Source organism: Chrysoperla carnea, chromosome 4, assembly GCF_905475395.1.
Source record: "Chrysoperla carnea chromosome 4, inChrCarn1.1, whole genome shotgun sequence".
Taxonomy (NCBI): Eukaryota; Metazoa; Arthropoda; class Insecta; order Neuroptera; family Chrysopidae; genus Chrysoperla; species Chrysoperla carnea.
Genome location: NC_058340.1, coordinates 38,097,972 through 38,103,733, shown reverse-complemented (window position 1 = coordinate 38,103,733; position 5,762 = coordinate 38,097,972). Strand labels below are relative to the sequence as shown.

At 27.8% G+C, this 5,762-nt stretch overlaps 1 pseudogene; it reads left to right on the top strand.

Annotated features, from left to right (window-relative positions):
• The first annotated feature begins 2,240 nt into the window (after positions 1-2,240).
• Positions 2,241-2,330, top strand: LOC123299402 (annotated as a pseudogene).
• The last annotated feature ends 3,432 nt before the right edge of the window (positions 2,331-5,762 follow it).

Sequence of the window (5,762 nt, the reverse complement as noted above, 5' to 3'; positions counted from 1 at the left end):
GATAAAGAAATCAACACTGACTATGCATGGTATTTCAACAATTAACTCAGTCAATTGTTTGTTTTCACTTGTTTTATTTTTTTTTTTAATTGTTTTTTTAATATATCTTTATAAATTATAGTGCATGTGTTATTCTGATATATCAGCTATATTTTTGCACAGTTTCGTTAAAAATCATTCGCTAGTTAAAGCGTGAAGGCGTAACAAACAAACAAACATGCTTACTTTCGCATTTATAATATATAGAGATTACTTCTATCAAAAAAGTAAATTCCTATAAACAATTACTTTTGGGAGTTAACGTTAATCGATTTCTAGATTAAAATTAATGGCGACTTTCATAAAGAAATCATTTTTCATAAAGAAATTAATTGGTGATAGTATTGATTTTAAAATGATTTTTAACCATTTTTAAATTTTTAACCATTTCAGTTTCATCATTATTAGAGAATATATCACGTAGTAAATAAATAAAAATATATGGGAGAGATATTATTTTTTAAGTTGTTACCAATACTACTAGATTTTATACGATGAAATTTATACCTTCATAAGTTTTGTTGTGCTTCAATGAGCTTTTGTAACATGCTAGGACTACTTAAATTTAATATCGAAAGATCCAAGATTAGTGTTTTTTCTTCGGAAAATTAACTTTCTTTCTTCTTGTGTGTTTTGAAGTAGTTGTGTCAAAGTGTCAACTCAATATAGAAAAGCAAACTCAGTTCACTGTTTGTCATACTTGCCATGTGAATTTATTATTTATGATTATATATTACTGCACTGCATCGTATCCTATGTATCACGTGAAGACAGAATTACGTCTCATGCTGCTCATGTAATGCATAACTGTAAATGAGGAAGTATTGCTTCCTTATTATGTTATTGTTTGCAGCAACCAAATGTCTGTATCATAATTAAAACTATTTTTAACCCCCGAACTAAAAAAAGGGGTGTTATAAATTTGATCGCTATGTGTGTGTGTCTGTCTGTGGCATCGTAGCGCCTAAACAGATGAACTGATTTTGACTTTTATGATTTTGTTTGAAAGGTAATTTAACGGGGAGTGTTCTTAGTGTTCCATACCAAGTGCGAATTTAGTGTTCCATACCCGAAAATACTAAATATAGGCGATGATCATCCAAATCGGCTCAGTTTGGAAAAGTCTCTAAATACGACAATTTAATGGAGAGTGTTCTTAGATATGTTTCAAATGTGAGTTTAGGGTTCCGTACCCGAAAAATTTGTCTGGGGTTTTTTAAATTTTGTAAATTTCACTTGTTTTAAAGTAAAACTAATAACAGAAATTTGTAGGATTGTTTTCATGCTGAAAACTTAACTTTTTTTCAAAAATTTGAATAAATATCCTAATTTAGACACATGGTTTACATATTTCTTGTTCTTCAAATTTAAGAGCGAAGTGATTACGATATCGTTACTTTTTGGGGCTCTGTTCAAATTGGTAACTGTTATTTTTTCATAATATTGAAGTCTTATAAAGAAGTTTTTTTCATAAGGAAACAAATCGATTACCTATTATTTTACTACAATTGGTATGGGAAAACGGATTTAATGTAGTGTATCTACGATGTATTGAAATATATGTAGAATTGTTATTTGAATCGAATACGTGCCTAATTCCATTCATTGCAAAATATACTATCGAAGAGGAATTTAGGTATTATTTATGATCCATTAAATTATTGAAAATCATGTAGATATAACAATTTTAAATCACAATAACAATCACGTCATGTATGTTCATAAAATTTGTCATTTAAATAACCATAAGCAAACAAATTTATGTGTTCTATTACATATAAAACGGATGTCTATTTACCTGTCTGTTTGTTTCTCAAAATTACTAACCTGATTTGTATTTTGTAAAACTGATATATGGGGTAAGCCATTTAACTTGAGGCCAAGCTGTAAGTATCTACTTCGCAAAAAAAAAAGGTTAAACACAAAAAAATATAGAACATTTAACATTTTTTAGAAAACAAATACATTCAACAGAGATCTAAAATATAATATAATTTTTTTATAACAAATTATAGAATTTTTAATGAAAAATTTTAATTTTCTATTAAAATAAGCAAGAATAGATACCCTAAATGATCTTAAAAATGACCCTACAATACAAAAAAAGCTGGTATTTATGAAAATATTACCATAAAAATTTTCTATTTTTTGCACTGTTATTCTTTGGCATGGTGTATTTTTTTATCTTCTTCAAAAAAACCTTGCTTCGGCAGTACATATACTAAAATTGGAACGATACAAAGTAGATTAGCATGTATGACTCGCAAAATCGTGAAGCGTTTCACATTTTTTTGAGCCTAAATGGCCGAGCGGTCTTAGGCGTTAGACTTTGACTGTTTGTCTATTTAGACTTAGGTTGCGGGTTCGAATCCAGGCAGTAGCAGTGTGAATCATTAAAATTAATGAGGGCGGAAGAATTGATCACATTGTCGTCGCTTGGATAAGAACGAAGTAACCGAATCCACCCACATCAAAATGTAGTTATACATATGTATGTAGTTAAGTAAATACAGATTAACAAATAATGCTGTGGGTGGCCTCTGTTGTAGGCGTATATGTCAAATAAACGGAGGTAAAACCCTTTTTTTTTGTTGGTGTATTTTTTTGAGAGTTTCAATATTAAACAACTAGCGATAAAAACAGCTGAACCATGGTTAACGTATTTATAGAAGTGAAAACACCTCTAGAGGCGTTATACTAAATTTAATTTATATGCAATAAATAATATTCGATAGGGCAAAATCTTATGGATTCGCCTCATCAACATGCTATGAATATAGCTACATGTATAACACCGTAACCTAAGAAATTAAAACTATTTCACTCGAATAACAAATAAGTGATTCTGATCTAAATAACTTCAGATTACTGATCATAGATGGCGTTTTTCTAATTAATTAAAATAATTTTTTATACACACGTTAATAATTTCAATATACAAACTATGAAATTTTAATAATTCATACGATCGTTATTTTCAAAAAATAAATTTAAAAAAAAAACAAAAAACAAGGTTATTCAAAAGTTTTAAGCTTCCATCAATAATTCTTATAACTAACTGATCTTTTTTTAAATAGATATTTTTTTGGTTACCCTTGCTAAGTATTTACTATCAATTCCAAACATTGTATAGGAAGACAATTTCACAAGAGGCTACTTTGATTATAAAACTATGCCATGGAATAAAACAAGGTCTGGTACAAAAACATAATTTTAAGGATAAGGTTTGAGCTTTGTACAAAATAATACTCTTCTAAAAATACACTTTGTTTTTATCAAGCTGTGAAAATAAATTTTTTTAAATTAAATATGCGGTCGCGTCTGTTTATGACATAACATATCTTCAATTACAATACTTGTGAGTTTGTGTGTAAAACAAAAAGTGTTAACTTCATTATAAAATATCATGTTTGAAAAAAGTACCACACTATTGTTTGAAATTTTTTTTTCTCTTTTTATTATTCAGAAATACTATTTGCCATTTGTTGTTCCTACGTAAAAACGTATGACAGTTGTTTGTATCTACCACAGTGGAAATTGCATCTATGCAATATTTAAAATATTTACAAATTATTTCACAGTAACTTTATTTACACCTTTTTCTAAAGGAAACATTTTTTCTCTTACTTATTCCAAACCAACTAAAGACAAATTTGTTTATAAAAAAGTTAGCCAAGGGGGCTATCGATCAAAGTGTAAACTTTAAAATAGCTTGAATATAATTTGGAAAATCACCTCATTCCACTGCCTTAATATTCCCAGAAAGAGTTATGGTATTAAATAAGGTCTTATTTTTTATCTTTCATTGTTTCAGAGAACCCTTATGCAAAATATTTTATGTCCCTAGCTTTTCTTCGCAACCGTAAGGGATAGATGATCTCCGTTTGATAGAACGATTCAATTTTTAGTTTTTATTTTATTCAAGGTTTATGATGCCAAATTTGACAACCAAATTTGTGAGAAATTTTATTTCATCGATTTACCCTTTAAGATTATTTAATGGAGATGGTATAAAATTAAGCACTATACAGAAATATCAAATTCTTCTTGCATTTCTTAAATCCAAAATTTGATGATTGTTTAATCTTGTTTTCCGGGACTAGATTACAACAACGACTATTTAATCTTTTTGCAAAAATGAAAATAAACGTTAAAAAAGACAACAAGAGATTTTTAACAAGCTTTTAAAAGAAATTGTTATTCAACTATACTTCATACAACACTATGTTTTAACAGCAAAGTGTAATCAAACTTAGTAATTATTTTTTTTATATCAGTAGTAGCAAAAATGCAGCTTGTATTTTGTCATTTAAAACTTTAATTGATAAGTCATGATCTCTTACTACATTCGAGAATCTTATAAAGAAATCTTTTGACGAAATGCACCCCGAAAATGTCATTTAATATTTTTTTTCACTACTTCATGAATATGTGTTAATTTCAAAAGAAAATTTAAAAAATAATCATATTATCGTCCTGAAAAACTAGGGTAATCTTGTTCCTTAGAAAGTTGTGACTCATTATGCATTTATGAAGGATTCGTTTCCAAGGTGGAAAGTATAGTCTTAAAGAAAGAGCATGTCTTAAATTGCATCCTTCTGTATAAATATTCGTATGTGATTTTAACTTTTGAAGGTTAACCTCAGTTGCAGAAATTCACCACGAAGATGTCTATTCACCGTAAAGTCTCCGCGAGTATGCCTCCTTCATCGGTGTATTAGAAACTATTCTTTTCAATTGGTCAACGAGTACTAGCAAAATTGTTTAAAAAAAATAGTTTTTCATGACGAAATCAAGTATCCACAAAATGTATTTAGACAACCATTAAGTGAAATGGTAAGTTTCCTTTAAATGATTTTCAAACAGAATACTATTTACCATTTTCTCTCATAAAAAGAGGATTTTACTAAAAGATAAAATTTTTTTTTATATATAACATAAAAAAATATATAAAAAAATTTAATAGTTTTCAATCCAAGAAACATATTCATATGTGTGTACTATGGATATTTTAACGACCCTTTTTTCATTTTCATTTTTTTGTTTTCAAACAGTAATGATGGAAAATACAATAAAAAAAATGTTCTGTATTATTCTAAAATCCAAGTGAAGGGCACTCCTAAAGCATGTTGAGTTTTTTGTTGAAGGTAGGCATTTAAATTAATTTTTAGTTTTCAAATAAAAGTTAATACAGTAATCGCTTCATTAAGTTTTTCCATTCATGTTTTACTTTTTTGTAATGAGAATCATAATTACTTGAAATAAAATACATTAAAACGAAAGGACGCATTACTTTTTAATCGACGAAAAACGAGAAAGACTCTGAATTCAATCCGTACATATTGTTTTAATGTATGATCACGCATAGCCTTTTATAGAGTAATCCGGTTTCAATACTCTTTTTTATGAAATAACTAGAGTGATACGCACCCGCTTCGCTGGGTTTAAAAGTAAAGATGAATAAAGATTGCTCCCGTTTAACCCTTTTCTATAACACTCGAAATAATGCTGGGGATTGTTTTACACAGGTAAAATATTTTATTTCTTTAAATGTATAATAGTAATTATTCATAGAGTATATCAGAGAAGATGGCCTTGAAGTATTTTATATTGACTATTTTTACAGAAATCTGTAATTTATGGTAATTTCAAATGTCAAATTAAATTACATTTTTTTATTTTTTTTAAAAATATATCTTTATAAATTATATCTCATGTGTTAT